The sequence below is a fragment of the Balaenoptera borealis genome, assembly GCF_965194805.1.
Source record: "Balaenoptera borealis genome assembly, chromosome: 19".
NCBI classification, from domain to species: Eukaryota; Metazoa; Chordata; class Mammalia; order Artiodactyla; family Balaenopteridae; genus Balaenoptera; species Balaenoptera borealis.
In genome coordinates, this window is record NC_138878.1 from 63,432,328 (window position 1) to 63,442,524 (window position 10,197).

Consider the following 10,197-nt stretch of genomic DNA (forward strand, 5'->3'; position numbering starts at 1 on the left):
TTTTTGTTTGTTTTTTTTTTAAATTTACTTATTTATTTATTTTTGGCTGAGTTGCATCTGTGTTGCTGCGCACGGCCTTTCTCTAGTTGCGGCAAGTGGGGGCTACTCTTCGTTGTGGTGCGCGGGCTTCTCATGGCGGTGGCTTCTCTTGTTGCGGAGCACGGGCTCTAGGTGCGTGGGCTTCAGTAGTTGTGGCTCGCGGGCTCTAGGGTGTAGGCTCAGTAGTTGTGCCTCACGGGCTTAGTTGCTCTGTGGCATGTGGATCTTCCCAGACCAGGGCTCGAACTCGTGTCCCCTGCACTGGCAGGCGGATTCTTAACCACTGCGCCACCAGGGAAGCCCGAGGGTATTGTTTTAGATTAAGTGTCCCAGGGTCCCTTTTTAATGGGATTTGTATTGGCCATGCAATTTTGGCCTTCCCTGGGGTGCCACACTTCCGGCCTTACCTTTTCATAGACCTCGGGGTAAAGAGCTCAGTCTCCTTTTCTGGGGCGTCCATGAGTGCCATCTGCAGGCTTACAGTGTGCTGTGGTGGGACCCTGATGTCAGGCTGTTCTGGTGAAAAAGTTACTTGAGCATTTAATTTACAAAGGAGATCTCGGCCCAAAAGAGGGATTGGACACGCTGGCGTATATAAGAAGCTGTGTTTCAAGGTGAGGTCCCCTAATTGGCATTCTAGAGGTTGTATGAAAGAACAATTTTGTCCTTCTCCAGAAACTCCTGTGACTGGGATGGATTGAGATGTTTTCTGCGCCACCGTGCTGTTTACCACAGAGTATGTTGCACCCGTATCTATCAGAAAGTCAATCAGCTTGTCCGCCACTGTCAGAGTTCCCCGGGGCTCCTGTGGGGCATCTTCAGAGCGTTGCTCTGTCTCTACCATAGGAGAGGCTCCCGTCTTTCTTTTGTTGTTTTCCTTCTTATTCCTTAGCCGAGCGCCGTCTTTTTTCCAATGCCCTTCCTCCTTACAGTAAGCACATTGTTCCCTCCCCAACGGGGCTCACCTCTCTCCAGGCTACTCGCCTTCCGGGAATCCAGTGCCGCCACCAGATAAGTGGCGTTAAGTCTTGCAAAGAGCTCCTTTCGTTGTTCCCCGTTGTTGAACACTTTAAAAACAACATCTACCAATGGAGAAGGGTTCATTCCAAATGCACCATCTAACTTTGTAATCTTCTTCTTATATCTGGGGCGCTTTGCCCAATGAAGGTCACATTTACCATTCTCGATTTTGGGGGGCCTCAGGGTCTGCATCAGTGTAGCGCCTATAAGCTTGATAAATTCTTTCTAGAAACTCTGATGGATCCTCATTGGGTTTTTGGTGTATCTCTTGAATTTTGTTTAAGCTCTTTTGCCTAGCTACTCCCTGTCAAAGACCCGCTGGGATACACTTCCTGTAACGCTCTAGGTGCGGCGTATCTCCGTTATTAGGTTCGCAGTCAGGCTCAGGAGGAACTGCCAGATTTGCTTCTGGAGTTCCACCTGGGTCCGCTAGATGGCGCTGATGCACTTCCTCTATAGTCTTGTCAGTGACCATCCTCCTTTCATCCCCAGTAAGCATCATATTCATAAGGGTGAGAATGTCCCCCCAAGAGGGATGGTGAGTGACAAAGATAGACGTGAAAAGTTCAGTCATGTGGAGGGGGTCCTCTCGGTATGTAGGGTTATGGTTTTTCCAATTAAATCTGAAACAGCTGATTGGCCATCTGCCTTAAGGCCTCCTACGGGGTATCGGTGCAAGGGAAATTGCCTGCTCCAGAAGTGGCGCCCAGTGCAAACTGGATGCTCTGTCGCATCTTAGATGGTGACACCAAACCAGGTCCCTGTGCCCCAGGGGTTAACACAGAAACTTCTAATCGGTCCCCATAAGTAGGGGAAACAGGAGGTGGTGAAAGGAGTGAATATGTTGGTGGCATGGGGGCAGTCGGAACAACCACTGGTGTAGACTGCTCGGCCACTGGGGGAGCCAGGTTGGCCGGAGGGGGAGGTTAAGTTTTGAAATAATATGTCCTCAGTCTCATTTTCTCCCTCTCCCTCTTGTAGAACAGATTTTCCCTTGGTTTTCCTTTCAGACCACTGTACCATAAGGCGGCAGCTGTCTGACTTCTTTTCCTCCTGATGCAATAGCATAAATTCTTCTACATATGGAATCTCATCATTTATACGTGCTCTTTCACAAAGCAATTGTAATTGCAAGATTGTATAATAAGTGAGCCATTCAAGCGCCATTGCTCTCCTGATCCTAACGTATATTGGGACCACACACTATACAATAGAATATCATCTCTTTCTTAGTCACAGACCCACAACTATATTTTGCCCATTTATTTAAGATACGTCCCAAAGTGCTTTCCTTAGGGACCGATGGAGTATTTCCCATATTTGTTAGTTCAAAAACAACAAAACACAAAAAGCACAAGCAAATTCCAATACCAAAAGCACAGATTCCATCACGAATGAATACAAAACAAAAGCAAAACAAACCAGTTCACAAATCGGGTATAGAGTCCAACAACAATTCCCCTCTTCAACAGGGCACTCCAATCCATGCAAAATAAACTGGCTTTTCCCCTAAAGGAAAAGCCTAAACTGAGAGGGGAGAATTTTCCCGGTTGTACACACCAGAGTTACTTACCCTACTGTATGGAGCCCGTCGGCTCCCAAATGTCGATTCCTGGCTCCAACTGCCAAGTGCTGGGGCAGCCGGTGCCACTTCAGGGGATTTTGAAGGAAAGATCCTCAAGACAAGTGGTCCTGTCAGCTGCTAGGGCCTTACCCGAAAATTCCCCAAGCAGGGCCCACTGGCCACAAGCAGCAAGGCTCTTGGCTAACTTCGTCAAAATTTTTACCGAGCCCAAGCTCACTCTGCTTTACCCCATAACAGGCCAATAAATCAGGAGACAAGTTGTTGGGGCAAGGAATAACGACTTTAATCTGGAAGCCAGCAGACGGAGAAGATGGTAGACTAGTGCCTCAAAAAAACCATCTTCCCTCCGTCCGAATTTGGGCTCCTTTTATACAGAGGAGGCAGAGGGGGAGGGGGAGGGGCCCACTGCAATTCCAACCAGTGACTGAGCGGGACCCCTAACGGTGGCTGACTAATGGTCGTCGCTAACTGTCGCTCACTTGGGGGAGGGGCCCACTGAGACCCCAACCAATGGCTGAGCAGGACCGCTACCGGTCACTAGCTTGACAGCCACGCCCCTGCCACGCCCCTATTACAGGAATAGGTCAGTGATGCGTTTGGACATGAAAATGGAAAGGTGGGTCTTGTTTCGTTCGTGATAAGGGCCTTGGTTACAGGACAGGAAACAAGGGGGTACCAAGGTGCCTCCTGATCAGCCCTGAAGGTCGCGCACTTGGCATTTTGTTCCTTGATCAATGGCTTCCAATCCACCCATCACCTTCTTGCCCAGAAGTACTGGGTTGCAAAAGGAGTGTCATTAACGCTGATGAGATCTGGAGTCTCAAGGTCTAGCAGGGGTTTAGAAATGCCTGCTCAAGAAAGACGATTCTCACCAGGACCGCTAGAGCCCAGGGCACCCAGTAGTGATGGTTGGACGGCTGTTCGGTGCTGGCACAGACAGTAGAGACTCCTGGCGCAAGGTCTGTCCCGATTGGCTCTGGGTGCACTCGCGCATGCTCACTGGCGCGCCTGGGGAGTGGAACTTGGTGGGGACAGGGGGGTGGGGCGGGAACCCCCGGGTGACCTCCTGGGGGTGGGGGGCATTGGAGAGGCTCGGGGACTCCCGGCCGCCTAATGAGCTGGTTATAGGACAGCTAATGAGTTAGCCTTCCTCCATCTTAGTCACTTCCTGGTGAGTTAGTCGTTGTGCCCACGGTTATCCCACGTGTCAGTTCATTGGGCTCATCGTGAGGTGTTAAATCAATCCAACAAGTCGTCCCTCTGGAAAGTAAGTTCTCCAGTCCGTTGTTTCTATAATAGTAAGTTAGCCTGTCACTTGATGTACTCAGCACAAGTCAAGGAGGACACTCAGTTTTCAAGGAAATAGCCAGATGGAGTTGTGCTAAGGAAGGTCTAGGCTGGAACTCTCTGAACCCCAGACAAGGAGGTTAATTTGGAAAAAGAAATGATTATTTAGGGGGAGGAGAAAGGTTGCCCGTGGAGGCAACCCATGGAAGCGCCAAGGCCCAGGGAAGGGAATGAGACCTGGAAGAGATCAGAATTTTCAAGTCTGAAGGACCCTTACATGCTGGGCAATAAAACCCACTCATTTTACAGATGAGGAAAATGAGGGGAATCCAGGGAGGGCACGATACTTGCCTAAAGTACTTTGCTTTCCTGGTAAAACCCTGGCTGGAGCCACCCCAGAGCTCTTCTCAATCTTCAGTCTGAGGTTGTGTATAAATCACTATATTCTCTGAAGCAATTAGATTCTGAAAATTCCTAACTACAATTTTTATTTCAAAAAAAAAATTTTAATATATACTCTGACTGAAAGGAGAACTGGACACATCAACTCTCCCCTCTCAGTAACTGAGCAAGCAGACAAAAAAATCAGAATGGATATAGAATACTATCAACCAAATTGACATAAGTGATATTTATAAAATATTCACCCAGCAATAGTAGAATACACATTCTATTCAAGGGCTCATGGAACATTTACCAAAATAGACCATAACCTGGGCCCCAATACAAGTCTCAACAAATTTAAAGGAATTGAAATCATATAAAGTATGTTCTCTAAGCACAATGGAATTAAACCAGAAATTAATAATAGACAACTAGAAAATCACCAAATATCTGGAAACTAAACAATGCACTTCTAAACAACTGATGGGTCAAAGAAAAAAATCACAGGGTGTGTTAGATTTTGAGGGCTGCCATAAAAAAGTACTGCAAACTGGGTGGCTTAAAACAACAGAAATTTATCGTCTCATAGTTCTGGAAGCTGGAAGTCCAAAAATCAAGGTGTTGGCAGGGTTGGTTCCTTCTGAAGTCTCTGAGAGAGAATCTGTTCCCTGCCTGTCTTTTAGTTTGTGGTGACGACTGGTAATCCTTGGCATTCCTTGGCTTGTAGATGCAACACTGCAATCTCTGCCCTCATCTTCACACGGCCTTATCCACGTGTGTTGGATGTGTGTTTCTGCATCCAAATTTCCCTCTTCTTATAAGGACACCGGTTGTGTTGGAGTAGGGCCCACTCCAAAGGTAATCTGCAAAGACCCAGTTTCAAATTAGGTCACATTCACAGGTATGTAGGGTTAGGGTTTCAACACAACCTTCTTGGGGGCACAATTCAACCCATAGCACAAAACTGGAAAATATTTAGAATTGAATGTATTTTTAAAACAACATATCAAAAGCTATAAGATGCCACTCAAGCAGTGCTTAGACTAGAAAAAAAAAAGGGGGGGGGGCTCAAATCCATGGTAAGAGCTGCCGCTTTAAGAAAAGAAGGAGGAAAAGAGTGAGATCTCTGCGGCGCCCCCGGGCGCTGCTTCAGAGCCTTGGTTACAGTCTGCCGAGCCCAGCCGCCACTCTCTGTGGGGAGGGGCCACCCAGCCGGGGTCTCACTTTAGGAGCCCTCCCTAGGCTTCCCAGGAGAGGGTGGAGACAGTGACCAAAGGAACTGGGTTCTGGCGCTGCCCCAAGCCGGCCACTTACACCCCAGGGACCTGCGAGCTGCTCAGAGCGATGTTGAAGGAATCCAAACTGACAAACTTCCAACAGCGCCACATCGTGGACACCATGAAACGAGGAGACACTCTCCCACTACAATGCAGCCCAACTTCCAGCCAGAGGGTCTTGCCTTCCAAGCCGCCGGCCTCAGCCATCTGCTTGCCTCCCATCCTGGCCTCCCGGTCCCACCTCCGGACTGCCAGCATGTGCCAAGCCAACGGGACCTACAGCCGGGAGCAGTTGAAGCCTCAAGCCACCCGAGATCTGGAGAAGGAGAAGCAAAGACTCCAAAATATTTTTGCCACCGGGAAGGAGCCAGAGGAACGGAAAAGAAAGCCCCCTCCTGTGCGACAGGAGGACCCAGCCCCTGAGCTGGACCGGTGTGAAGAATTGGTGAAGGAAATCCAGGAGAGGAAAGAATTCCTGGCTGACATGGAGGCCCTAGGGCAGGGCAGACAGTACCGAGGGATCATCCTTACTGAAATCTCCCAGAAACTACAGGAACTGGAAGACCTTGACCACAAGAGGAGTGAGGAACTTAGGAAGGCTCTTGCCACCACTTAATCTGCCTCCGGAGGGGGGCGGGGGAACCCAACCTCCACCACTGGAGCCCACCCCCTTGCCAAGCAGGGTCACCCCCAGGTCAGCCCACCCACCCCGGCCTTCAGCCATGTAAATGGTTGTATAGCACTGCCCCCGCCTAGGGTACCCTGGACATAGACAGCACCCTAGAAAATGGACCGCATCTCAGAAAATGAGCTGATTCTCCTTGAGGCTGTGCCCAGGGATCCTTGGTCAGCTGAGCCTCTGAGACCCGTCACAGATACAGACACAGACACACACACGAGTCTCTTCTTGGGGAAAGAGCCCCACACACAGTGAAAACAAGGATCCAGGTCTCACCATCTTGGGTGTGTGTCTAAGGGCATCCACTGGGCCCCCTTCCCACCGCCTCCCCCACTGCCTGTCTCTGTGTCCGGCACATTAGGTTTCCTGAACTTAGTAATGAATATGATTCCTTTCTTCCTACCTGTCTTAGGACCTACTTATTTGACTTCTTGCAGTTTTGGGCAAATATTTAACTACTATGATTAACTGGCTAATAAAACACATTTAACGTAAAAAAAGAAAAGAAAAGAAAAGGAGGAGGAGGAGGAGATGAAGAATGAGGAGGAGGAGGAGAAGGGCAAATTAAACCTGAAGCAAGCAGGAGGAAAGAAATAAGAGAAAGCAGAAATCAATTAAATTAAACACAGAAGCAACTGACACTGCAGAAATACAAAGGATCATGAGAGATTACTACAAGCAACTATATGCCAATAAAATGGACAACCTGGAAGAGATGGATAAATTCTTAGAAATGCACAACCTTCCAAGACTGAACCAGGAAGAAATAGAAAATATGAACAGACCAATCACAAGCACTGAAATTGAAACTGTGATTAAAAATCTTCCAACAAACAAAAGCCCAGGACCAGATGGCTTCACAGGCGAATTCTATCAAACATTTAGAGAAGAGCTAACACCTATCCTTCTCAAACTCTTCCAAAATATAGCAGAGGGAGGAACACTCCCAAACTCATTCTATGAGGCCACCATCACTCTGATACCAAAACCAGACAAAGATGTCACAAAGAAAGAAAACTACAGGCCAATATCACTTATGAACATAGATGCAAAAATCCTCAACAAAATACTAGCAAACAGAATCCAACAGCACATTAAAAGGATCATACACTATGATCAAGTGGGGTTTATCCCAGGAATGCAAGGATTCTTCAATATATGCAAATCAATCAACGTGATACACCATATTAAAAAATTGAAGGAGAAAAACCATATGATCATCTCAACTGATGCAGAGAAAGCTTTTGACAAAATTCAACACCCATTTATGATAAAAAAAACCTCCAGAAATTAGGCATAGAGGGAACTTTCCTCAACATAATAAAGGCCATATATGACAAACCCACAGCCAACATCATCCTCAATGGTGAAAAACTGAAACCATTTCCACTAAGATCAGGAATAAGACAAGGTTGCCCACTCTCACCACTATTATTCAACATAGTTTTAGCCACAGCACTCAGAGAAGAAAAAGAAATAAAAGGAATCCAAATTGGAAAAGAAGAAGTAAAGCTGTCACTGTTTGCAGATGACATGATACTATACATAGAGAATCCTAAAGATGCTACCAGAAAACTGCTAGATCTAATCAATGAATTTGGTAAAGTAGCAGGATACAAAATTAATGCACAGAAATCTCTTGCATTCCTATACACTAATGATGAAAAATCTGAAAGTGAAATTAAGAAAACACTCCCATTTACCATTGCAACAAAAAGAATAAAATATCTAGGAATAAACCTACCAAAGGAGACAAAAGACCTGTATGCAGAAAATTATAAGACACTGATGAAAGAAATTAAAGATGATATAAATAGATGGAGAGATATACCATGTTCTTGGATTGGAAGAATCAACATTGTGAAAATGACTCTACTACACAAAGCAATCTACAGATTCAATGCAATCCCTATCAAACTACCAATGGCATTTTTCACAGAACTAGAACAAAAAATTTCGCTATTTGTATGGAAACACAAAAGACACCGAATAGCCAAAGCACTCTTGAGAAAGAAGAACGGAGCTGGAGGAATTAGGCTCCCTGACTTCAGACTATACTACAAAGCTACAGTAATCAAGACAGTATGGTACTGGCACAGAAACAGAAATATAGATCAATGGAACAGGATAGAAAGCCCAGAGATAAACCCACACACATATGGTCACCTTATCTTTGATAAAGGAGGCAAGAATATACAATGGAGAAAAGACAGCCTCTTCAATAAGTGGTGCTGGGAAAACTGGACAGCTACATGTAAAAGAATGAAATTAGAACACTCCCTAACACCATACACAAAAATAAACTCAAAATGGATTAAAGACCTAAATGTAAGGCCAGGCACCATCAAACTCTTAGAGGAAAACATAGGCAGAACACTCTATGACATAAATCACAGCAAGATCCTTTTTGACCCACCTCCTGGAGAAATGGAAATAAAAACAAAAATAAACAAATGGGACCTAATGAAACTTAAAAGCTTTTGCACAGCAAAGGAAACCATAAACAAGACTAAAAGACAACCCTCAGAATGGGAGAAAATATTTGCAAATGAAGCAACTGACAAAGGATTAATCTCCAAAATTTACAAGCAACTCATGCAGCTCAATATCAAAAAAAAGAAACAAACAACCCAGTCCAAAAATGGGCAGAAGACCTAAATAGACATTTCTCTAAAGAAGATATACTACAGATTGCCAACAAACACATGAAAGAATGCTCAACATCATTAATCATTAGAGAAATGCAAATCAAAACTACAATGAGGTATCATCTCACACCGGTCAGAATGGCCATCATCAAAAAATCTACAAACAATAGATGCTGGAGAGGGTGTGGAGGAAAGGGAACCCTCTTGCACTGTTGTGAGAATGTAAATTGATACAGCTACTATGGAGAACAGTGTGGAGGTTCCTTAAAAAATTAAAAATAGAACTACCGTATGACCCAGCAATCCCACTACTGGGCATATACTCTGAGAAAACCATAATTCAAAAAGAGTCATGTACCAAAATGTTCATTGTGGCTCTATTTACAATAGCCAGGACATGGAAGCAACCTAAGTGTCCATCAACAGATGAATGGATAAAGAAGATGTGGCACATATATACAATGGAATATTACTCAGCCATAAAAAGGAATGAAACTGAGTTATTTGTAGTGAGAAGGATGGACCTAGAGACTGTCATTCAGAGTGAAGTAAGTCAGAAGGAGAAAAACAAATACTGTATGCTAACACATATATATGGAATCTAAAAAAAAAAAAAACTGGTCATGAAGAACCTAGGGGCAAGACGGGAATAAAGATGCAGACCTACTAGAGAATGGACTTGAGGATATGGGGAGGGGGAAGGGTAAGCTGGGACAAAGTGAGAGAGTGGCATGGACATATATACACTACCAAATGTAAAATAGATAGCTAGTGGGAAGCAGCTGCATAGCACAGGGAGATCAGCTAGGTGCTTTGTGACCACATAGAGGGGTGGGATAGGGAGGGTGGGAGGGAAGGAGATGCAAGAAGGAAGAGATATGGAGACATATGTATATGTATAACTGATCCACTTTGTTATAAAGCAGAAACTAACACATTGTAAAACAACTATACTCCAATAAAGATGTTTAAAAAAAAATTAACCTTCCAGAATTGGAAACAATTAAATTTTCAATAAAGTGACTTTTTCATTAAAAAAAAAAACACAGAAGCGATACAGAAAAATCGGTTGAAACCAAAAGCTTTTTCTTTAAAAAAAAAAAAAAAAAAACCCAATAAAATTGATAGACCTTAAGTAAACTGACTGAGAAAAAGACAGAAGACACAAATTTTGAATACCAGGAATGAAAGAGTAGTTATAACCACAGATCCTAAAGACATTACAAGGATAATAAGGAATATATTTTTCAGAAGAGAACCTTTCCAAGCACTGGGAAG

The 10,197-nt window shown here is 44.8% G+C and overlaps 1 pseudogene across 1 annotated transcript; it reads left to right on the forward strand.

Moving 5' to 3' along the window:
* The first annotated feature begins 3,765 nt into the window (after positions 1–3,765).
* LOC309617442 (UPF0193 protein EVG1 pseudogene) lies at positions 3,766–7,438 on the forward strand (annotated as a pseudogene). The gene is made up of 2 exons (XR_014249829.1): positions 3,766–6,540; positions 6,858–7,438. The product of XR_014249829.1 is annotated as a UPF0193 protein EVG1 pseudogene (transcript).
* Positions 7,439–10,197: the final 2,759 nt, after the last annotated feature.